The sequence below is a fragment of the Anomaloglossus baeobatrachus genome, chromosome 9, assembly GCF_048569485.1.
Source record: "Anomaloglossus baeobatrachus isolate aAnoBae1 chromosome 9, aAnoBae1.hap1, whole genome shotgun sequence".
NCBI classification, from domain to species: domain Eukaryota; kingdom Metazoa; phylum Chordata; class Amphibia; order Anura; family Aromobatidae; genus Anomaloglossus; species Anomaloglossus baeobatrachus.
The window spans coordinates 58,827,132-58,853,430 of record NC_134361.1 but is presented as its reverse complement, the minus strand read 5'-3'; the positions used below and the strand labels follow the sequence as shown (position 1 = coordinate 58,853,430).

The following is a 26,299-nucleotide window of genomic DNA, read 5'->3' as shown; positions in this document are numbered from 1 at the left end:
GGAAAGGGTGCTTAAGCACCAAGCTAATGCTAATGACCAGTAGCTGAGTTGAAGACGAGCTCCTGCTGGGTCCAAAAGGGAGAGAGATGAAAATCCAGCAGGAAAGCTACCTATGGCAATGAATACTGATAGAAGGAAAAATGGAAAGTCAGTGAGCCAAACGCTGTGACCTTCTATGGCCAGAAAACATATGACTGTAGGACACCTGTATAGTTATACCTTTACTGGAAAACCATATAGAGTTTAAGGATACAGCCCAATATCCCAAAAAGGAATCCACTTTGTATAAAAAGTAATATACTGATTTAGATTTTGGGTGATGCTTGTCAAGGGCATTCATAATGTGGGCTTACATCTGAGCACGTGGCACACGGCAGGCGGCGTGCTGCCATGGATAAAGCCGGCCTGTGAAATATGGAGCCAGTGGGCGACTGTGATCTATAGCTCCGTCTCCCGTCGCTGAAGGACTCGCACATGAAAGCAGCAGTGACAGCGATCGTGATCTCTCCAACATGAAACCTGCCATTTCTAAGTATTCCGAATACTCAGTGAGCCGGGGAGGTATTTAGTATATGAGCCGCGTCAATACGTTCCTGCATGCCTTAGGTAAACAATTGCATTGCTTTCTAATTGGCACCTCTGCCAAAATAACCGCTTTGATTTCTTAACAATGTGGAATGAAATTACATTTTAAGGATTAGCCTCCAGTTATTAGAGCCCTGCATCCTTTATTAACCATATTCTCCCATCAGTCCCATTAAATACATGTGTCCTACATACTGTCCTTTTGTTTCTCATATGCAGTGCTATGTTCTCTGCCAAGGGAGGGGACATTGGAGCCGGGCGTATGGCAGGCTCAAAATTCCCATACATGGGAAAGAATTCCAGGATCCTGCCATGGCCTTTCAGTGATTCCAGTCCACGTCCTCCTCGGCCCCCTAGACATGCTCGGCATCTCCACCAGACAGGCGCTTGGCCTAGATGCAAAAGCACAAGAGGGAATGTAAAGATCAGAATATGCATCGCGGCTGTGTATACTTTACTTAACATTTTTGGCAGTGGTTGCATTGGGTGTTAACTTCCTAAGCCGAGCTCGTAAACGTTCCTCAATTTAAAGGGACAAAAAAAAATGATAAATGCTTTCTGCCTCGAAACCAGGAACTAAAGAGACACATCAGAGAACAGCCCCGCGCACACCCAAGAGCATAGGATAGAGCAATTTTATGTATAAATTAAAATACAAGAACATAAAAAAAGAGTAAAAACATAACTAATATACAAATCCATAAGTGCAAATTAGTAATGGTGTCCTGTATCCCCAAATATAAGGGGCGAGGGTCAAAAAATATAGGGGTCCTCTTTTATACAGAGCTCTGCAATTAATGAACATTAACGGGATGGATAAAAAAATATCTAATCAAACACTACAATAAAGTACGAGGGATAAAAACCACAAATTTACATAACAACTCAACGTGCAAGTGTGAAAAAATATACATCCAGAACAGAAACAATCCAGCGATGTAGCTCAACAATGTTATATTACCCATATCTGGTCTCTGCACTCAGTGCACATGACTACTGAGCCGACTCTAAAACTTACGTGTATGGTGGAGTCCTTGTAGAGCTGTAGGGGGAAAAAGCGCAATAGGGTCTTACCCGGTATGAGGGTAGAGAGACAGAAAGAGGTACACTCACCTGGTAGGGTTGTGCAAGTCACAACTCCTTATGATCGCATGTGAGTGCCTTTTTGTGGTTTAGCAGCGGCCCTGGAATGCAGTATATAAAATATAGGTCAGGTAAAGAGAAAACCGGTTTAAATGCCGCGCTAAAAACCACTGATGTTGTAGATGAAAAAGATTTCCTTTATTTCATAATTCTACGCGTTTCAGAGACATCTCCGTCTCCTTCCTCAGGAAAATAAATCATATTACAAAAAAGGGGCAACAGAGCCTATATAAAGGAAGACCAGTAGCCACATATGCATTTGAAAAGTGAACAGCCCATATGACTCAGAGCCGATGACTCAGCGCCGCATGGAGAAGAGAAGGAAAAAAAAAAAAAAAGGGGAAAGCACACATTAAATCAGTACAAATGAACCAAAGGAATTACCGTGAAATTACATGAACATCTCAAGGAGAAAATTAGTGGATCAGTGAAGGATCAATAAAAAACATAAAAATAATAATTATTGCGTGTTATTTAATAAAAGAGTATAAAAAGAAAAAAGTGGGGACGAGGGTAAAAGAATAGCAGATGGTGTGCAAACCCAGAAAGCGTAGGTGATAGCACGGGGGCCAAACCTCTACACTAAACAGGAATATGGTTACTGTGGATTTGTACTTGGGGAAAGTGAACATAAATAATATGTGAAACAGGCACAAGGTGGTGGGATTAAAATACATAGAAAGTGCATATTTGCTAAAATAAATCTCTCTTATATGTCTTTTGAATATATAAAAACGGCATATTTACATGTGAGAGGGACAGGAAGAGAAAAAAAAACAAAAAAAAAAACTTTTTTTATTAAACTTGAGTTGCAAGAAAAAATTATATACATATATATACATATATACACACTTATATATATATATATACCGTATTTTTCGCTTTATAAGACGCACTTTTCCTCCCCAAATTTTGGGAGGAAAATGGGGGGTGCGTCTTATAAAGCGGTAGCGGGGGGGGGGGGGGTCCTGTCTGAGGCGATCGGGCGGGTGCCTGTGGCTGCATGCAAGCGGCCGGGTACCTGTACTTGCATGCAGCGGCAGCCGGGTACCCGTGGCTGTGTGCGGGCGGCAGCGGGTGCTGTGTGGGGTCGGCAGCCAGGTACCTGTGCTTGCATGCGGTGGCAGACGGGTACCCATGGCTGTGTGCGGGCGGCAGCCGGGTGCTGTGTGCGAGCGGCAGTCGGGTGCCCGTGCAGGTACCCGGCTGCCGCCCTCACACAGTCACCCATCTGCCGCCCGCACACAGCCATGGGTACCCGGCTGCCACCGCACGCAAGCACAGGTACCCGGCGGCTTGTACGCAGAGTGGGCGGGCAGCCTGCTGGCTGCCACTCTGTGCATGCGGGGCGGGCGGCTGTGCAGCTTACCAGTTGTCCGCGGTCCCACTTTCAAATGATGGCGCCGGTGGAGCTCTTGGATGAGAGCTCCATCTGCGCACGCGCTGCTCCGGGAGTCAGCGCGTGCGCAGATGGAGCCCTTGGATGAGAGCTCCATCTGCGCATGCGTCGCTCCGGGCGCCATTACTTGAATCGGGACCGCGGACACACTCCACCACTGAGCCGTCGCCGCCGCTCCCACCACTGAGCCGCCGCCGCTGCCACCACTGAACCGGGACCGCGGACACACGCCACCACTGAGCAGTCCCTGCCGCTGCCACCACTGAGCAGTTGCCGCCGCTCCCACCACTGAGCCGCTGCCACCACTGAACCGGGACCGCGGACACACGCCACCACTGAGCAGTCCCTGCCGCTGCCACCACTGAGCAGTTGCCGCCGCTCCCACCACTGAGCCGCCGCCGCTGCCACCACTGAACCGGGACCGCGGACACACGCCACCACTGAGCAGTCCCTGCCGCTGCCACCACTGAGCAGTTACCGCCGCTCCCACCACTGAGCCGTCGCCGCCACTCCCACCACTGAGCCGTCGCCGCCACTGCCACCACTGAACCGGGACCGCGGACACACTCCACCACTGAGCAGTCCCTGCCACCACTGAGCAGTCGCCGCCGCCGCTGCCACCACTGAACCGGGACCGCGGACACTCACTGCACCGGCCTGCTGCACGGCTCACACGCCACGGCTGCTGCCGCCACCACGGACCCCACGGATCCTGCCACCGCGGATGCCACCGCGCCTGCAACCACGGACGCCACGGCACCTGCAACCACGGACCCCGCTGCCACTGACCTGCCGCGCCTGCCAGCACAACCTGTGCCTCCTGTGACCCCGCTTCACCACCACTGCTGCCCCCCTCCGGTAAGAGAACACCGGAGTATAAGACGGACCCCATTTTTCTTTTTTTTACCTTTTTTTATGTCTAAGTTTGGGGTGCGTCTTATATTCCAGTGCGTCTTATAAAGCGAAAAATACGGTATATACATACATACATACACACAAAAAAATATTAGTGGTGTATAGGGAATCGCTAGATTAAAAGTAATTGATATTTAAGGGCAAAGAATCCACTCCACTATGGAGCGGTTCTATAGAAAGGGAAAATTGTTAAAGCGTATGCGTGGGAAAGGTGACAAGAGTTTAATAGACTGAAAGGTAATGAAAATTCATAACCGTGGGGAAAAAAGCTCAATACACCTGTGCTCAGCAGGTAGAGAAGAGGAGCGGTTCCCTGTGAAAGAGAGAGGACTGCTAGAGTGTGTGCATGATGGGGTGATGTGAGTTCAAAACAGTAAGAAGTGCAGGAGTTCATACCCGTGAAAAATAAACTTACTGCGCCTATGTTAAACAATCGAAGAAAAAGTATTGCTTCCTTAGGGTAATTTCACACCTCCGGTTTTTCTTCTGCGGCACAATCCGGCACTTTGCAGGAAAATCGCAACCGGTATTTTTTGCTGCCGGTTGCGATTTTCCTGCATAGACTTTAATTAGTGCCGCATTGTGCCGCATGGCCTTGCGTTCCATCCGGTTTTTGCCGCATGCGGCAGATTTAGCCGATGCGGCGGCCGGATGGAACGTTGCCTGGCACGTTTTTTCGTGCGGCAAAAAAAACCGCATCGCGCCGCATTCGGCCGATGCGGCGCATCTCTCAATGCATGCCTATGGCGGCCGGATGCGGCGCGATGCGGCAAATACCGCATCCGGCTGCCGCATGCGGTTTTTGCCACTGCGCATGCTCAGTAGCATGCCGCAAGCTGCAAAAACCGGGCGGGCCGCATGGGAAAAACTTATGCAAAGGATGCGGTGTTTTCACCGCATCCGTTGCATAGCTTGCACAGCCGGATTGAGCCGCAGGGCTCAAGCCGGATGTGTGAAAGTAGCCTTATAGTGCACGAAAGCACACAAATGAGTATGAAAAAAAGGGAAAAAGAAAAACATGGAATACTATAGAGTAAAATCTACAGTGATTCAAATGAAGGTGTTGGGGATGTGTAGACAATAAGCTGGAGGAAAGCTTATTGTCTACACATCCCCAACACCTTCATTTGAATCACTGTAGATTTTACTCTATAGTACTCCATGTTTTTCTTTTTCCCTTTTTTTCATACTCATTTGTGTGCTTTCGTGCACTATAAGGAAGCAATTCTTTTTCTTCGATTGTTTAACGTAGGCGCAGTAAGTTTATTTTTCACGGGTATGAACTCCTGCACTTCTTACTGTTTTGAACTCACATCACCCCATCATGCACACGCTCTAGCAGTCCTCTCTCTTTCACAGGGAACCGCTCCTCTTCTCTACCTGCTGAGCACAGGTGTTTTGAGCTTTTTTCCCCACGGTTATGAATTTTCATTACCTGTCAGTCTATTAAACTCTTGTCACCTTTCCCACGCATACGCTTTAACAATTTTCCCTTTCTATAGAACCGCTCCATAGTGGAGTGGATTCTTTGCCCTTAAATATCAATTACTTTTAATCTAGCGATTCCCTATACACCACTAATATTTTTTTGTGTGTATGTATGTATGTATGTATATATATATATATATATATATATATAAGTGTGTATATATGTATATATATGTATATAATTTTTTCTTGCAACTCAAGTTTAATAAAAAAAGTTTTTTTTTTTTTTTTTTTTTCTCTTCCTGTCCCTCTCACATGTAAATATGCCGTTTTTATATATTCAAAAGACACATAAGAGAGATTTATTTTAGCAAATATGCACTTTCTATGTATTTTAATCCCACCACCTTGTGCCTGTTTCACATATTATTTATGTTCACTTTCCCCAAGTACAAATCCACAGTAACCATATTCCTGTTTAGTGTAGAGGTTTGGCCCCTGTGCTATCACCTACACTTTCTGGGTTTGCACACCATCTGCTTTTCTTTTACCCTCGTCCCCACTTTTTTCTTTTTATACTCTTTTATTAAATAACACGCAATAATTATTATTTTTATGTTTTTTATTGATCCTTCACTGATCCACTAATTTTCTCCTTGAGATGTTCATGTTATTTCACGGTAATTCCTTTGGTTCATTTGTGCTGATTTAATGTGTGCTTTCCCCTTTTTTTTTTTTTTTTCCTTCTCTTCTTCATGCGGCGCTGAGTCATCGGCTCTGAGTCATATGGGCTGTTCACTTTTCAAATGCATATGTGGCTACTGGTCTTCCTTTATATAGGCTCTGTTGCCCCTTTTTTGTAATATGATTTATTTTCCTGAGGAAGGAGACGGAGATGTCTCTGAAACGCGTAGAATTATGAAATAAAGGAAATCTTTTTCATCTACAACATCAGTGGTTTTTAGCGCGGCATTTAAACCGGTTTTCTCTTTACCTGACCTATATTGTGTATGGTGGAGTCGGGAGACTTAGATATTGCTCCAATGCAATGGTCCACATTCATCCAATAGCTGTCTATGGGGTCTGGGTGCCTTTACTATAAGGCTATGGGAACCTTTATTCTAAGGGTCTGGGTACCTTTACTATTAGGATATGGATATGTGTCGCCCTGGGCAAGCCAGGGGACACAGGTCACAACACCACCACACCCCACATCCCAGGTAGGCACACCTAAGCTGAACCAAAAATCCTTGTTGCCTTCCTCCAGGAGTCTGATGATGCACACCAGGGGGTGGGCCAGGCGGTTGGCTCCGCCCACCGAGGAGCTCACAACTCTGGAGGCGGGAAAACCAGGCAGATAGCCCCGGGCAGGGGAAGAGTGAAGTCCAGTGAAGGGCTAGAGTAAACAACAGAAAAGTGGAAAAGGAGGAAAGCAAGAAGTGGTGACAGAGCAGAGAGTGTGCAAGCCTGAGAGCCCAGCTTTGTGTAGGGCCAGAACAGCAAGGTCAGCGACGGCGGTGACTGTCCGGAGGGGGACCGTTTGGAAGTTCCTGGAAGGACCCCGTTGGCTGTGTGCCCGGTGGTCTGGAGCAGTGTTCCGAAGGACAGTCAGCACCAGGGCAGGGGCCTCTCGGACCCCGGCAAGGCTAGGAGTCGCCAAATTTGCCGAATCCGTCAGTGAAGGGGACGTAGATTCCCCCAACAACCAAGTCCCGATTGAAGGAAACAGCCCAACCCGTACAACAGAGGCACCGCCACCGCCAGGGCACCAGTCTCTGAGGGCCAGCGCCTGCGGGCAAAGTGTAGTGCTCCTCCGGCCCAGCTTGAAGCCGGGGAGCGGGTTACCGGTGGGGACCCATCGCAACCATCCGTACATACAGGTGCAAGGAAGAGGGACATCACCGTCACCTACCGGGGAAGCAAAGCAGCCGTCTGTGGGACCGTCCTACCAGCCGTTTGGTTTACCGTACAAACTGTGTCCAAGTCTCAGGCTGAGTGAGTACCACAGTGCCGCAATGCACAGCGCTGCCCCCGCGTCCCTGCGCCCACCAAGCCCTGCACCTCCCAAGCCATCACCGGGCCCCGGGATCACCAACCCCTACCCACGGAGGGGCAACACAACACCTGGCTGCTCCCCATCACCATCCCCGGGATCCCCGCATTGAGCAGCGGTGGTGCTACACATCACCACAACCGTGGGTGGCGTCACGGACATTATCCCAACACCCCAAACAACCCCCCTTTCACTCACGGGCGAGGAGTGCCGCTCGAGGAAACCCCCGGGATCCGGCCTACGGCTCGAGCCACCACTGAGCAGCCGGACCCGAGCAGAAGGGGTGAGCGCGGTGTGCTGACACCCTCCTCCCCGCCCGCGACAACTTGGCATCACGAACAGGATCTTACCGCTCTGCCGTCTGGTAGAGGTGCGCCTTGTTACCGCTGGAGGTATCCGGCAGAAAAATTGCAGAAGCCGCCATCTTTGGCGTGAAAAGTTCCCGCTCGAGCGTCTTCTCGAGCAGTAGAGGCGCGAAGGCCAAAACCCCGCCCCGAGAGAGGAGGGGCCGGAAAGAGCTAAGGGGGACGCGATGGCGGCCGGCCGCATGTAGCTGCGGCTATAAAAGCAGGGACGCCAGGACTCTGCAAACATCCCGTTCCTGGAAGAAAGAGAGAAAGCCATCATGTGGATGCCGTCCCGCGACACCGTACCCCCCGCGCCTGGAACCGCAGCGTGGGTGGAGATCCGGACCGCGCAGCTCTACCAACGGCTGCAGGTAAAGATGCAGCTCCTCATGGAGGAGTGGGAGGCCGACATGGCGGACGTTGTAGCCACCGTGCGGAGACGCGAGGAGGAAGCGGAGAAAGGGAGGGTGAGTGACCCACGTCCCGATGCCCAGGAAGGGCCGGTCATCGCGGCTGCGGGGCCCGGTCCAAGCCCTCTCCCTTCGCTGCCTCCCTCGCCACCCGTCCCGGAGGCCGTGACCCCGCCACTAGGCCTGCTACCATCGCAACCGGTAGCAGTACCCAGCGTCCCCGCCCAAGCGGGCCAACCTGTAGCCGGAGCCCGCAGCAAGTCAGCGGTGTTGCCGTGGAAGACTCTGAAGACCGAACCGGAGGCATCCCCTGAGAAACTCCCCGAGCCGGAGCCGATGACCCGCTCCGGGCTGAAGGCCCAGCAGCGGAAAGCCCCTAGGCCCATCCCCCACACCTCGGCTGAGGTAGCGCCGGGTTGTTGCTGCAAGGCAGCGCCCAAGGCCAAGACACCGCGGGACATGCCGCCCGTAGTCCTGACAGTGGGTAATGTCCAGGATGTCCCGCGGGGCCCGACCCGTGCGCCGGCGCTGGCAGCAGCGCCGTACTGGGATAGGGAGCTGGTACCGCTGGGCCTGGAGATCGCCGAGAGGGAGAGGAAGAAGGCCGAGCTGGTGGCCAGAGCGATCCGGGAGAAAGAGAATCTCCGGCAAGCGACATTCCGTGACCGGGGACCGCTGTACGAGGGACAGGTGAGGCGGTTTGATGTCCGCCGGGGCTACGGGTTCATCTACGAGCCGGGCCTGGAGGCCGAAGTGTTTGTAGCCCGGCGGGATGTGCATGCTCACCTGCTCGAAGAACATCCCGGCCGTAACCTGATGCCGGGAGATATTGTGCAGTATACCCGGCACTTTGGGGAGCGAGGGTGGTTTGCGCTGGACGTTAACCTCAGGAGGGGCCCAGAGGCCCGAGCGAGCGCAGACCTCTACCCCTTGCCGGCAACCCCAGCGCTTGAAAGACCGGAGTAGGGCAATAAAGGCCCGCAGCACCGTCCCCGTTGGGACCACCTGTTTGTGTTGAAAAGTTTTGAAAGTTCTGCAATAAGAAGAAAAATGATTATCCGAGTTTTCACCTGATTGTCTGCTGTGATTTGCAACCGGCAGGAGCCGGCACCGTTGTCCCCGTGGGGACCGTTTAAAAATGCATGGGAACTATCCATGGACAAGCCCGTGAACTTTGCAGGGCAACCACAAACGTTAGTGGCTTGTAAATATGTTGGGTACCGTTACCGTTTCCGCATGCCGCCTCCGGAGAGGCAGGTTGGAGGGAGGGCCCTGAGCAGAGCAGGCTAGGGCCCAGCCACCAAAGGAACCGGTGGCTACCCTCTGGAGGGAAGGACAGATCCCGCTCGGGTACCGTGTGCTGGACTGTGGGTCAAGGGGTGCTGCCTGGGTTTTAGGGGCAGCATCAGGGCCAGGTTACTTGGGTGGGAGAGAGCGGAAACCGTGACCGTATACCGTTGAAACGTTAAAAGTAAAATGTGCCTCCCGTCTTGGGAAGAAGTTATTAAAAATGTTATTAATGTTTGCTTAACCCTGTTATCCCCTTTTTACAGAAAAATAAAACCGGTGTAGGACGGCAGCCCGCGGACGGTCTGCGTTTTGCTAAGGGGGAATGTATCGCCCTGGGCAAGCCAGGGGACACAGGTCACAACACCACCACACCCCACATCCCAGGTAGGCACACCTAAGCTGAACCAACAATCCTTGTTGCCTTCCTCCAGGAGTCTGATGATGCACACCAGGGGGTGGGCCAGGCGGTTGGCTCCGCCCAACGAGGAGCTCACAACTCTGGAGGCGGGAAAACCAGGCAGATAGCCCCGGGCAGGGGAAGAGTGAAGTCCAGTGAAGGGCTAGAGTAAACAACAGAAAAGTGGAAAAGGAGGAAAGCAAGAAGTGGTGACAGAGCAGAGAGTGTGCAAGCCTGAGAGCCCAGCTTTGTGTAGGGCCAGAACAGCAAGGTCAGCGACGGCGGTGACTGTCCGGAGGGGGACCGTTTGGAAGTTCCTGGAAGGACCCCGTTGGCTGTGTGCCCGGTGGTCTGGAGCAGTGTTCCGAAGGACAGTCAGCACCAGGGCAGGGGCCTCTCGGACCCCGGCAAGGCTAGGAGTCACCAAATTTGCCGAATCCGTCAGTGAAGGGGACGTAGATTCCCCCAACAACCAAGTCCCGATTGAAGGCAACAGCCCAACCCGTACAACAGAGGCACCGCCACCGCCAGGGCACCAGTCTCTGAGGGCCAGCGCCTGCGGGCAAAGTGTAGTGCTACTCCGGCCCAGCTTGAAGCCGGGGAGCGGGTTACCGGTGGGGACCCATCGCAACCATCCGTACATACAGGTGCAAGGAAGAGGGACATCACCGTCACCTGCCGGGAAAGCAAAGCAGCCGTCTGTGGGACCGTCCTACCAGCCGTTTGGTTTACCGTACAAACTGTGTCCAAGTCTCAGGCTGAGTGAGTACCACAGTGCCGCAAGGCACAGCGCTGCCCCCGCGTCCCTGCGCCCACCAAGCCCTGCACCTCCCAAGCCATCACCGGGCCCCGGGATCACCAACCCCTACCCACGGAGGGGCAACACAACACCTGGCTGCTCCCCATCACCATCCCCGGGATCCCCGCATTGAGCAGCGGTGGTGCTACACATCACCACAACCGTGGGTGGCGTCACGGACATTATCCCAACACCCCAAACAACCCCCCTTTCACTCACGGGCGAGGAGTGCCGCTCGAGGAAACCCCCGGGATCCGGCCTACGGCTCGAGCCACCACTGAGCAGCCGGACCCGAGCAGAAGGGGTGAGCGCGGTGTGCTGACACCCTCCTCCCCGCCCGCGACAGATACCTTTATTATAAGAGTATGGGCACCTTTATTATAAAAGTGTGGGTATTGTTATTATAAGGCTTTGCTCTCCTTTACTATAAAAGTCTGGGCGCCTTTACTATAAGGGTCTGGGTGCTTTCCTATAAGGCTATGGGCGCCTTTACTATAAGGGTCTAGACACCTTTACTAAAAGGGTTTGGGAACCTTTCCTATAAGTGTCTGGACGCCTTTCCTTTAAGGGTCTGGGCAAATTTACTATAAGGGTGTGGGTGCATTTACTATAAGGGTCTTGCCTTTTACTATAAGGGACTGGGCACATTTACTATAAGGATATGGGAACCTTTACTATAAGGGTCTGTACAGCTTTACTATAAGGGTTTGGGAACCTTCACTATAAGAGTATGGGTGCCTTTCCTATAAGGGTCTAGGCGCCTTTACTATAAGGGTGTGGGTGCATTTACTACAAGGGTATAGGTGCTTTTTACTATAAGGGTCTGGCACCTTTACTATAAGGGTCTGGCACCTTTACTATAAGGGTCTGGCACCTTTACTATAAGGGTCTGGGCACCTTTACTATAAGGGTCTGGGCATCTTTACTAAAAGGGTCTGGCACCTTTACTATAAGGGTCTGGGTGCCTTTCCTATAAGGCTATGGGCGCCTTTACTATAAGGGTCTAGACACCTTTACTAAAAGGGTTTGGGAACCTTTCCTATAAGCATCTGGACGCCTTTCCTTTAAGGGTCTGGGCAAATTTACTATAAGGGTGTGGGTGCATTTACTATAAGGGTCTTGCCTTTTACTATAAGGGACTGGGCACATTTACTATAAGGATATGGGAACCTTTACTATAAGGGTCTGTACAGCTTTACTATAAGGGTTTGGGAACCTTCACTATAAGAGTATGGGTGCCTTTCCTATAAGGGTCTAGGCGCCTTTAGTATAAGGGTGTGGGTACATTTACTACAAGGGTATAGGTGCCTTTTACTATAAGGGTCTGGGTGCCTTTTACTATAAGGGTCTGGGTGCCTTTTACTATAAGGGTCTGGCACCTTTACTATAAGGGTCTGGCACCTTTACTATAAGGGTCTGGGCACCTTTACTATAAGGGTCTGGCACCTTTACTATAAGGGTCTGGGCACCTTTACTATAAGGTTGGGGTTACCTTTACTATAAGGGTCTGGGCACCTTTACTATAAGAGTATGGACACTTTTACTATATTCTTGATTTCATGTCCCATTGTACTGGGATTATCACAAGGGCATACGTGTCATAGAGGGATGAAAGGCTCTTTTTGGGGCTCTGTTAAAGAAAAGATCCCAAACGGTTTTGCCCCATACTTCGTTTGCATAGGTAGGGGAACTTGGACAGCATTTTTTCTCAGTATTAGCTAAAAAATGGAAAGCAAAACCAAGCAGAATGTCAACTTTTATGAGGAAAGGATTAAGCTGCAAACGGTTCTGTTACGAGGGTGGCATAGTTTTGCCTCCCTATGAGACCTTATAATTTCTGTAGTTTCTATGTTTGAATACCCTTACCAGTATATGAAAATACTGGTTGTCCCACGCTCCTTTTCAACCTATTTGGTCTATAGTTACTTATACAGTGCATGCAAAAGTTTGGGCACTCCTGGTCAAAATTACTGTTATTGTGAACAGTTAAGCAAGTAGAATATGAAATGATCTCTAAAAGACAAACAGTTGATCATGCCACATTTCCTTTGTATCAGATCTAACGTAGAAGAACACCATATGCTCTCGTAACTTCAGATCCAACTGGTAATCTCAGCATATGTAGGTGAAAGACTGAAATTCTACCTAACACGTGGTAGATATTTGATGGTCCTCTGCACATGAAAGAGCGGCGCACATATGCACCACAAGGTCACGGGCGTTTATGTAGGATCTCATTATACATGCATGATATGTGGCGACAAGTTCTCCTATACTTGGTGATTTAAGCACTGGATAATCAGTAAAAGATGCGCTCATCTTCTCAAATTGTTCTTTCAGGTGCATAATTTTTTCCACTGTGTTATACAATTTGGATGAACAGTGTGAAACGTGCAGAAACATGTTCCAGAGTCTTATAGAAAGTTGTCCTGAAGATGTATACAATGAAAAGCAGACATCACCCGAGCAGATCTATCCTGAGAATGACCTCTGAAATATCATAGATGCGTATAGAAGCATACGGAATATACATTATTAATCATACTATAGCTCAAGGAATGACGGATGGGTTTTGATAAATCTGGGACACAATATGACACGTCATTTCACTGTTCTTCCATGATCAATACACCTAAGCATAAATTATATTCTCACAAAATTGGTTGTGTATATATTTATAATTGTTTTTTCATACAGTCATTTTTCCAATAACGTTCTATCACTTTTCCATGGCAGTGTTACAGCTTTTTTACAAGCTTATGGGTTAATACTCATTGGCATAACCAGAGTCTTATGGACCCGAGCAAAATTTGGACCTAGACCCCCCCCCCCCCCCCTCAACCACCAACATGTTGCTCAGTTGTATGGGCCCCATTAGTGTTGCCAAGACCTATAAAGACGGGTTTGTCCCCTGTAAAAAAAATTAATACAGAATAAATTTCACAGAAAATGCAGAAATATGATCATTTTCTGAGTGATGTTACTTAAAGGGGTGGTCTGAAGCCTGAATAAATTTTCTTCTGAATCCCTACTTATTTTATTGCCCCAATTTAAACTAATTTCTAATCTGGCTGCCTTTAACATTCCCTATCCTTTCCTCACTACACTAGCTACTATTGATTTTTTTTCTTACTTCCTGTCTGATGATGCTTTGTTTCAGAATCCCAGTGCATTCTAGGATACTGAAACAAAGCATCATCAATGGCAGAGGATGCAATCACTGCCATAGCCTCTGCCCCTCCCTGAAACGAAGCGTCATTAGTGATGTTCGTTTCAGCAGCTGGTGTGGTCCCTGCGCGCATCCCCTTTTCTGATTTTGTCTTTTATTCATATTTGATTGTGGTGCGCGCCTACTTTTTTCTGCTGGTCCCTGCGCGCTGTCATTGTGTAACCTGCACAGTGACAGCGCGCTCTGTGTTGTCAGCTGAAATCAGTAGAGCCAGCAACACAGAGCAGTCCGCACTGATTTTAGAGTACCCAATGACGTTTTTAGACCACCACCGCCCTAGCATGTGATGTCAAACTGGGAAAATTGCACAATGACAGCCTGTAGGGACCAGACCAGCTCCTGAAATGAGCATCACTGATGACACTTTGTTTCAGGGAGGGGCAGAGGTTGCGGCTCTTAAAACAAAGCGTCATAGACAGGAAGGAGGGAAAAAAATCAATACCACCACCAGTGTCTGAATATAACCACCATCATGTTACTGAACATAATCCACTATACCAATAACCAAGAATACCACATAGAAGGGACAAATAATACCGCCACACTATGACCATATATCACCAGCAGATAGTGTACAACCACCATATGTTATTTGGCAAAACTCACTATACGAAGACTAATATACCAATAATACCATTAGACAAACAATACCTCCACATTATACCATGACCACACATTACTGGCATATAATAGTATAGCTCCAAATCCATATCGGGGCATATAGAGGTCTTATCCATCACTTTCATAGGGGTTTAAGGAGAGCTATGTATTTTAGTTAATAGGGCTAAAATACTGCACATATTGTAATAATTCAATTATATTTTGTGAACACTTAGTTCTAGAATTTAACAGCTTTAAAGAGAATTAACCACCAGGATTTTGCTATATGAAGTAAAGGCAGTGCCATACTGACACTAAGGCGGGCTTTGGACGTTGCGACATTGCAAGCCGATGCTGTGATGTGATGATGTGATAGTCCCCGCCCCCGTCGCAGCAGCGATATCTTGTGATTCCTGGCGTAGCGAACATTATCGCTACGCCAGCTTCGCATGCACTCACCTGTCCTGCGACGTCGCTCTGGCCGTCGTCCCGCCTCCTTCCTAAGGGGGCGGGTCGTACAACGTCAGAGCGACGTCACACGGCTGGCGGCCAATCAAAGCGGAGGGGCGGAGATGAGCAGAATGTAAACATCCCGCCCACCTTCTTCCTTCAGTATAGCCGCCGGCGGCAGGTAAGGTGATGTTCCTCGCTCCTGCGGCTTCATACACAGCGATGTGTGCTCCGCAGGAACGAGGAACAACATCGGACCTGTCGCGGCAGCGTAATTTTGAAAAAGTCGGAGCCTACACCAATGATACGATAACGACGCTTTTGCGCTCGTTAATCGTATCATCTAGAATTTACACACTACGATGTCGAAAGTGACGCCGGATGTGCGTCACTTTCGATTTGACCCCACCGACATCGCACGTGCGATTTTGCAACGTGCAAAGCCGCCCTTAGACACTGAATACAAGCATAGCTATTGTTGAAAAATCCGATGATTGGTTGCTGAAATATCTTTGATCAAAGTTGCAGAGATGCATTACACTTTGATTGATGGGTGCAACTGGGACGGGCCTTTGTGAGTCGGGTCCTCGGTGTATATTCCTTCTCCTGCGTCTTGTATTGCATGCCCCCTTTCCCTTATTTAAATATAGCGCCATACCACAATTGTTGTTGTTCGCAGGCAATACAAGACTTAGAAGGAGGAATATGCACTAAGCACATGACGCACAAAGGCCCGCACCACTGCACACATCAATCAAAGTGCAGTGCATTTCCAAAACTTTAATTTAAGATATTTCAGCAACCAAGCATCAGATCTTTCTACAAAAGGCATGCTTGTATTTAGCATCCTAGTACCAGTATGGCACTGCCTTTACTTCATACAGCAAAATCCTGGTGGTTGGCTCCCTTTAAAGCATGGGCGGACATATCATTGGTGCAGCCTATGCATTGTGAGGGCCACTCCCATCTCAAAAGCAGGTGGAATTATGCATTGTGATAAGCTATTAAACTGCAAAGGGTCCATTTATTGCTCTTGCACAGTGGCCCTTTCCTGTATGTGTCTGCTAGCGCCTTAAAGGGAACTTGTCACGGAGCATAGTCACAGGTTCACAGTGATCATTTTCTGTATTTTGGCAGATTTGGCATAACTTAGAAAAATAATTATGACACACCAATAGTGAGTTATGGGGGCAGGGTGGAAAATCTCTCCTGAATATTTAAGCCAACCTGCCCTCCTTCTGCTTTGATCTAACCCACAGGCCGAGTACATTATGACAAGCCGCCTCTTGAGGCATTTGGCGCATGCATAGTAAAGCAAAGTGCACTGGCTTCAGCTTTCGCTGTGCACTACACATGCGCTGGTGGTGACATATCTGGCCATCCATCAAGGCAAAAGAAGGCTTGAGCAGTGGGATTGTTAAGGAGAGTAGCTCCACCCTTTTGACTCTTTACAGGTATATGACTAGAGCAAAAACAAAAAAGCTAGCACTAAATGTGCACTACAGCACTAAAAAATTCCAACTGTACTTATTCTAAATATGAGATTTTTGGCAAAAAATTGCAATTTCTTGAGCCACCCCGCCACTCCACGGCAAATCTCTGTTGGGGCAGTCCTAACACTAAAATATTTTTATAAAATGTGCCAAACGGCCTCACATATGAACAGTAGAACTGCTCTTAGCAGCACCCACCTGGTCTATTTCAATCCCGTACCCATGACTGAGTCATGGCTGTGGGCGGGACAGGTCCAAGCAAATGCTGCATGAAGTAAATAGCCTGTGGACAAGGCCTGATGACTGAATGTGAACAGTCACCAATCGCCAAAATCTAGACAGGTGGAATACATCCCAAATTTGGGTGCATAGCAAGGTGGGGGTCAGCCACCGGCCAATTCAATGAAGAAAAAACAAAAAAAGCTAGCACTCTATGACTAGAGCATTCAACATGAATGGTTAAACTGATCCCCTGGATGGCGGATACTTTGGTTGGTCAGGTTTTGGCATGGCAATGGAACTCCCCTCTTAAAGGGGCCATGCTGTTCAATAGCGGAAATCCTGATCTGAATCTGCCAGCAGAAACCATATCTAGCAGATATGCACATGCTCAACATACCTGACAAGTGGGCACTCATCATTTCCCTGGATAAGATATATATATATATATATATATATATATATATATATATATATAAATCCTCATTTTCTTATGTCAAGAAACTGAAATGATGCAGAAGGGGGCACAAATGGTGTCTTATAAGTTGGTACCAGAAATAATTTAATTAGGCGTACTAATCTGGTGCGGTTGTGTTATAGACACAACCACTATAACCACATGTTGAGTAAAGGCTACTTTACACACTGCGATATCGGTCCCGATATCGCTAGTGTGGGTACCCGCCCCCATCTGTTGCGCGACACGGGCAAATCGCTGCCCGTGTCGCACAACAGCCGTCACACATACTTACCTGTCCGGCGACGTCGCTGTGACGGGCGAACCGCCTCCTTTCTAAGGGGGCGGTCCGTGCGGCGTCACAGCGACGTCACTGAAGCGTCACTGAACCGCCGCCCAATAGCAGCGGAGGGGCGGAGATGAGCGGGACGTAACATCCCGCCCACCTCCTTCCTTCCGCATAGCGGCCGGGAGGCAGGTAAGGAGAGCTACCTCGTTCCTGCGGTGTCACACAGAGCGATGTGTGCTGCCGCAGGAACGAGGAACAACTTCGTTACTGCTGCAGTAACGATTTTTAAGAATGGACCCCCATGTCGCCGATTAGCGATTTTGCACGTTTTTGCAACGATGCAAAATCGCTTATCGGTGTCACACGCAGCAACATCGCTAATGCGGCCGGATATGTGTCACAAATTCCGTGACCCCAACGACTCCGCATTAGCGATGTCGCAGCGTGTAAAGCCCGCTTTAGGCTGCTGCAGAACCCAGGAAGGTAACGTTGGAGGAAATTAAAGAAAAGGGTTAATCTGCCCTGCCAGAAAATCATTGAAGATAAATGGGGATTAAGACATCTGATTTTATTGTTAAACACGTTTTGGAGCTGTATAACCCCTTCTTCAGGAAAAAAACCCCCAATAATGTACATTATTGATTTGTGTTCCTGAAGAAGGAGTCACACAGCTCCGAAACGTGTCGAACAATAAAATCAGATATCTTAATCTCCATTGATTTTCAGTGATCTTCTTCTGTCAGCGCGGATTAACCCTTTTCTTCCATTTCCTCCAACAAAAACTAATTTTCTTAACTTTTTCAATTTGGTAATATAATGCTTTTGTCAGAAAGTCATTTATGAGACACATTTGGCCATGGCTAAAGTATCAGTGATTCTGGAGTATCACACAGTGAGAATCGAATTTTCCCCGGCTAGATTTACATACAATGAATGATTTAGGTGACCTAACCCTACACGCACCATGCATTTTCTTTCTATTTTTCCTTTCGTTACTCCTCTTCCTGGCTCCTGTGATACACGGAGTCACATTTCATATATTTTTATAAAGTTCTATGTTTTTGTTTTGCAGTTTGTTTGTAAGTCACTACTGAATTTTGCCTTCTCTCCCATTTGGCACTTCACCAAAAATGAAGTTAAACCTCTAAAAGTCTATGGGAAAATGTCAGTTTCTAATTTCTGAGCTATGCCTGAGAGATTGCCAAATCTTCCGCTAATCTTCCAATAACACTGCCTGCATCTGTACAAATAACAATAAAATACAGCATTCTTTATGGGGGGACACGTCAAGGCAAGGTTAGAATTGCTGCCTTTTCTCTATACTTTCTTATTGAAGCCACTGATAGGCTGCTATTAAAATTTAATTTCCTGGCGAATGTGAAATGTCTGGTTATTATGAGTTATTAACTGCTTAGTAGTGTAGGACAACGAGAGATACAACGTATTAATGTACATAAGTTTGTCAGTGAAAAGTATATTCAGAAAGTGGACAGAAAAAAAAATTAAAGGGGTTATCTTCAAATCTGTTCCTGGAGTATATATAAATATATAAGTACTGTATATATATATATTTTTATATATAGTTTACTAATTCACTTGTGTTACCAAGATTCCACTGACATGTCCACTCCATTATTGGTCCAGGCAGCGCCACTTCCAGCTTGTGCTCAACACAGGAGACCGTTTCCTTCAAGGTCTGGCTGACTGATCACTTCAGTAGCAAAGCCAGCCCCCTTGAATATCTAAGCATCTAAGCATCAGCCGTGATGGAGAAGGGGGCAGCTTACTTATTGAAACTAGCTGTCATCTAACCCCCTTGTATGTCTAAGCATCAGCCATGATGAATAAGGGGGCTGGCTTACTTATTGAAAAGAGCTGTCAGCCAGCCCCCTTCTATGACTAAGCATCAGCTGTGATGGAGAAGGGAGCTGCCTTATTGAAAAGAGCTGTCAGTCATCCCCCTTTTATGTCTAGACATGAGCCGTTATGGAGAAGGGGGCCGGCTTACTTATTGAAACGAGCTGTCAGCCAGCTCCCTTCTTTGTCTAAGCATCAGCTGTGATGGAAAAAGAGGCCGGCTTATTGAAACGAGCTGTCAGCCAGCCCCCTGCTATGTCTAATCACAATGGAGAAGGGGCCTGCTTATTGAAACGAGCTGTCAGCCAGTCCCCTTCTATGCCTAGCACAATGGAGAAGGGGCCTGCTTACTTATTGAAACGAGCTGTCAGCCAGCCCCCTTCTATGTCTAAGCACAGTGGAGAAGGGGCCTGCTTACTTATTGAAACGAGCTGTCAGCCAGCTCCCTTCTATGTCTAAGCATCAGCTGTGATGGAGAAAGGGGCCAGCTTATTGAAACGAGCTGTCAGCCAGCCCCCTTCTATATCTAAGCATAATGGAGAAGGGGCCTGCTTACTTATTTAAATGAGCTGTCAGCCAGCCCCCTTCTATATCTAAGCACAATGGAGAAGGGGCCTGCTTACTTATTGAAACAAACTGTTAGCCAGCCCCCTTCTATGTCTAAGCACAATGGAGAAGGGGCCTGCTTACTTATTGAAACGAGCTGTCAGCCAACCCCCTTCTATGTCTAGACATCAGGCGTAATGAAGAAGGGGGTCGGCTTCCTTATTGAAAAGAGCTGTCAGTCAGCCCCCTTCTATGTCTAACCATCAGCCATGATGGAGAAGGGGTCCGGCTTACTTATTGAAACTAGCTGTCAGCCAGCCCCCTTCTATGTCTAGACATCAGGCGTAATGAAGAAGGGGGTCGGCTTCCTTATTGAAAAGAGCTGTCAGTCAGCCCCCTTCTATGTCTAACCATCAGCCATGATGGAGAAGGGGTCCGGCTTACTTATTGAAGCTAGCTGTCAGCCAGCCCCCTTCTATGTTTAGACATGAGCCGTGATGAAGAAAGGGGTGGCTTACTTATTGAAAAGAGCTGTCAGCCAGCCCCCTTCTATGACTAAGCATCAGTCTTGAGGAAGAAGACTCCTGGCTTACTTACTGAAACAAGCTGTCAGCCAGCCTACTTTCCACACAGCTCCTGTGACATACGTGACACAATAAATGCTCCTTTGTTCAAGCACAGGACTGGAATTGGTGGCTTATCACCAGGAAGAACTAAAATATGGGGCATGTCCAAATCCAGTATGCCTGATCCTTCTATTTTCTGACTTCTGACACAGGAGAGTCAGCGCAACCCAATACACATTTTATCCTATGAAAATTCCTTTAGTATTTAATGCCTTCATAAAATGATCACAGCCACTGAGCACTAATAATTATGCTTAGGTTTCCCTCTAGCTCTCATGCAGGAAGAATGATCATGCTGGGGGTTGTAGTTCTCAAAAAGCTTGAAAACTATATATTGGAGAGAACAGATCTATCACAGATGTTGTTTTAACGCTACTGTAAATGGAGATGAGTTATAAGAGGTTTATAAAGGTTCAAGAGGGTATCAGTATAACCTGTAGATAATTTAAAGGGAAACTGTCAGCACACTTTTAGATAAAAAAAAAAAAGTAGTGACTTGGTTGTATTAGATTATTGCTCTCTATTAAAGATGATAACATTTTGTAGAGATCTAATGAACCATGAGAAATCTACTGTAGAGTAGAAGCCACATTGCACTTACAGTGTTGCTCCCAAGTGCATAGACATGCCTCCATTCCATTGCACTTCCAGTCTGATTTGCATATGACTTCCACTGTCACGATGATTTTAGGATAGCGGGGCTCCTAACCGGGGCGCCTAAGTTGTCCCTCAAGGTCAGTGGCCTGATTCTATCCCTAATCTCAGGGATACTCTTGATGGTGGAGAGGCCTGAGTCTCCTTCCTGGCCCTGCTTTTGATCAGTCCTAATCTAATTCTTCCCCTTCTTCCCCCAGGGAGGGACAAGACAGGAGTGTGTTGAAACCACAGACAAGGGAAAAGCAAAACTCTTTCACTCAGCGCCCACACACAAAGGTAAAGACAATAAGAAATTCAGAAGGAAAACAAGAGCAGGAAAGAAGTACAAAACAACAGGGGTAAACTCCACAACCGTAACAAGCAATAGGCACAACTGAAATACAACTTTCACCAGAGAGTCTGGGAACTGGGGCTGCTAAGCAGTCCCTAAAACTCTGGGAACCTATCCATATTCTCAGGGATACTCCTAATAGTGGAGAGGCCTGAGTCTCCGTCCTGGCTCTGCTCCTGACCAGTCTTGATCTTATTCCCCTCCTTCAGGGAGGGACAGGACAGGAGTGTGTTGAAACCACAATAAAAGGCAGACACGGGAAAAAACAAAACTCTTTCACACAGCACACACACACACACACACACACACACACACACACACATACATACACACATACACACACACACACACACAATAAGAAAATTAGAGATTCAGGAGGAAAATCGAGCAGGAAGGAAGTACAAAGCAACAGGGGTAAACTCCACAGCTGCTCCAAGCAATAGGCACAACTGAAGCACAGCTTTCACCAGAGAGTTTGTGATACCACACCCCACAGACCAATATAGAATGAACTATAGCTGGCATGGGTAGAAGGACTCCACCAGTATAAATAGGAGTGGAGAAGATGTGATAGGCCTTCCCACAACATGTAATTAAAGGAGCAAGCAGACCAGCAGAGATTAAAGCGGGCTTTACACGCTACGATATTAATGAATTATCGTCGGGGTCACGGTATTTGTGACGCACATCCGGCTTCATTAACAATATCGTAGTGTGTGATACTTTTGTGCGACCTAAAACGATCGCAAAAGCGGCCAAAATCGTTTGCCATGGAGAGGTTGTCCTGAAACAAAAAATCATTTTCTGTTAATTAACGATGTTGTTCCTCATTCCTGCGACACCACACATCGCTGTGTGTGACACCGCAGGAGCAACGAACCTCACCTTACCTGAGTCAACGGCTATGCGGAAGGAAGGAGGTGGGCGGGATGTTATGTCCCGCTCATCTCCGCCCCTCCCCTTCTATTGGACGCCTGTCGTCTGACGTCGCTTAGAAAGGAGGCGGTTCGCCGGCCAGAGCGACATCGCAGAGCAGGTATGTGCGTGTGACGCTGCCGTAGCGATAATGTTCGCTACGGCAGCGATCACACAATATCGCACGTACGACGGGGGCGGGTGCTATCGCGCTCGACATTGCTAGCCGATGCTAGCGATGTCGCAGCGTGTAAAGCCTGCTATACTCTTGTTAGCTTGCCTATGAATCAGCACACAGCAGGTCGATGCCTGAGTCTGCCTTTGTTGATCCCAGACACCAGAGAAATAATGGGGCGGAGTGTCAGAATCTGAAATCTAATCAGAGTCCACTGTTGCCATGACAGTTGGTGAAGTTTGTGTAAAGCTCCGTGTGACATCTACATTAGGTTTCTCATGATTGGCACATCGGATCTCTACCAAAAAAGGTATAATCTTTATTAGGAGATGAGCACCAACAGAGCCTTTCCACTACTTATATTTGTACATACGTGCTGACTGGTTCACTTTAAGACCAGACTCATTTGTTTTTAGCTGCCTGTGTCAGGGGCAAAAAAATGTGATGAAAAGACTAAAGGGTGCTTTACACGCTGTGACATCGCTAGCGATTGCTAGCAATGTCACGAGCGATAGCACCCGCCCCCGTCGTTCATGCAATATGCGGTGATTGCAGTCGTAGCGAACAATATCGCTACGGCAGCGTCACACGCACATACTGTTCAGCGACGTCGCTGTTGCTGCCGATCAATCCCTCCTTCAAGGGGGAGGTGCGTTTGACGTCACAGCGGCGTTACAAAACAGCCGCCCAATAGAAGAGGAGGGGCGGAGATGAACGGCTGGAACATGCCGCCCACCTCCTTCCTTCCTCTTTTCAGGTGGTCGCAGGTAGGATGATGTTCGTCGTTCCTGCGGTGTCACACATAGCGATGTGTGGTGCCGCAGGAGCGACGGACAACCAGCGGCATGCACCACCAACGATATTATGAAAAGGAGCGACGTGTCAATGATCAACGATTCTTGACATTTTTGCGATCGTTGATCGTAGCTCCTTTTAGTCACACACAACGATATCGCTAACAGCGCCGGTTGTGCGTTACAAACACCATGACCTCGACGATATATCGTTTGCGATATCGTTCTGTGTAAAGGCGGCATTACACTCTATGATTTATCTGACGATATGTCTTCGGGGTCACGGATTCCGTGACGCACATCCTGCATCGTTAGCGACGTCGTTGCGTGTGACACCTACGAGCGACTCTGAACGATCGCAAATAGGTTGAAAATCATTAATCGTTGACACGTCGTTCAGTTTTAAAATATTGTTCGTCGTTTGGAACTCAGCAGACCTATTGCTACATTTGACACCCTGCCAACAACGAACAACATTCACACGATCGCCTTGGTCAAACAATATATCGCTGAACGATGGATGTTGTGTCATTTGTTAGATTGTTACTGGTGACCGCTAATAAAAGACCTATGTGCGATCTCGGCAAATCATAACTACGATCTGGGCATGTCATGTCGCTCATGAGATCGTCAGATAAATCGTAGCGTGTAACACTGCCTTAAAGTACCCTTATCGGTCAGTGAAAAGCTGCCGACTGCTCTGGGCAATTCAGTTTTTTTATAATGTTGTAGTCTGTAAAGTGTCAATCTGAAATACTAGTGTAAAAATGCAAATGCAAACTGTGCATTACTTTTTTTATTAATACTGTCTGGTAGCCACTAGATGGCAGTGTGAGAACGCCGCTCTATTCAGCGACTAGAGCGCGTCTCTGCTGCACACTCATGGAGCAGGGTGTGTTAATAACCTTCTAAGAAAGAACTCGCGGCATCTGAGAGATGTCGTGTGTTTCACATAAAAGAGTACCTCAGCACGCCTGTGTGAGTGAATTAAAGACGTGCGGACAATAAGTTATGGAGCCGGCCAGCTCACTTGGCACAGGCTACCAATATCGTAGGGCACAAGCGTTGCTTAGTCTGCACAAGCTGCAGATAAAAAGAAAAAGCAAAAAAGAAGCAAAAAAACCCCCAAAAACAAAAGATTGTCATCGATATGTTAAAACTGTAAATGAGTAAAAATGTATTGGGCATTATTATTAAATCATAGGCACTGCCGACCATCATTGATATTAATATAACCCAATGATGGCCTGCTATGGATAAACATTCGTACAGTACTCCCTTTTATGCTTTACACCACCAGTAATATTACTATTAACCCTGTAGTTTATTCTAGACCACTGTGTATATGATAATTAGCCCCTAATGTAGAGGATACATTATCATTATCTTTTTTGACACATTAAAAGGAACCTGTCCAGGTCCAATATGCACCCAGAACCACGAGCAGTTCTGGGTGCATATTGCTAATTTCTGCCTAACCGCCCCTGTATACACTAGCATAGATAAAGAGATCTTTAGAAAAAGTAATTCTAAAGATCCTTTATGATATGCTAATGAGGCCAGGGACTAGTCTCAATGCGTTAGTTCCTGCGCTCATTCCACCCTCTAAGCATGATAGCACACCCACAGTGTTATCAGCAGTGACACCTGTACTTATGTCCGTTGTCACAGCTAATGACTTCGGCTTTAGGCTCAGTGCACATGGTCAGAGGTCCCGTCACAACCCGTCATGCGCAGTAGACCTCTCTGAAGCCGGACACATACACCTGGCTTCACAGTGTGCATGACCCGAAGTGCGAGGCATTCTGATCATGTGCACGAACCCTAAAGGGGGCTTTACACGCAACGACATATCTAACGATATGTTGTCGCGGTCACGGAATTCGTGACACACATCCGGCGTCGTTAGCGACGTCGTTGCGTGCATCAGCTCTGAACGATCAAAAATACGGTACTCACCTTATCGTTGATTGTTGACAGGTCGTTCATTTTCAAAATCTCATTGGTTGTTGTGGACGTAGGTTGTTTGTCATTCCTGAGGCAGCACACATCGCTACGTGTGACACCCCCTGAACAACGAACAACAGCTTACCTGCATCCTCCGGCAACAAGGTGGGCGTGTCGATAATGCGGCTGCTCTCCGCCCTCCGCTTCTATTGGACGCCTGCCGTGTGACGTTTCTGTGACGCCGCACGAACCGCCCCCTTAGAAAAGAGGCACTTCGCCGGCCACAGCGACGATGCTGGGAAGGTAAGTACGTGTGACGGGGCATAGCGATATTGTGTGCCACGGGCAACGATTTTCCCGTGAAGCACAAACGACGGGGGCGGGTGCTTTCACGAGCGGCATCGCTAGCGACATTGTTGCGTGTAAAGCAGCCTTAAGCCCCGCATTCTGAAGCTGTGACAGCGGACACAGGTACGCACGTCACCGCTGGTGATCACACTTGCAGTGGGCATTGAATAGCATGTTAGCACACCTGCAAGGACGTGCTAACATGCTAAGAGGACGGAATGAGCGCAGGAACTACCGCCCTTGTGACTAGTCCCTGCGTTCCTTAGCATATCATAAAGGATCTTTAGAAATTCTTTTTCTATAGATCTCTTTATCTATGCTAGTGTATACATGGAAGGTTAGGCAGGGAATAGCAATATGCACCCAGAACTGCTCGTGGTTCAAACGTCGAACTGTATCTCAAAATGTTGTGGCTCCTTCCTACTGGAGTGAGATTGCATCATTTTTGCAACTTTTTAAAAAAGTTGCAGATTGAACTCTTTTGCCTATCTATCAGTACCCACTTTTGCTTTCTAAAATAGGTGAGACCCATGTAAAATAGTTTAAAACAAAAGGTGATAATTTTTTGTTTCACAAAAATATTATCTAACAATGTTTGCA

At 47.9% G+C, this 26,299-nt stretch overlaps 1 protein-coding gene across 1 annotated transcript in view; it reads left to right on the top strand.

The window, feature by feature from the left end:
* GPC3 (glypican 3) overlaps window positions 1–26,299 on the top strand; it is a 669,985-nt gene that overhangs the window by 394,812 nt on the left and 248,874 nt on the right. The window lies entirely within an intron of this gene.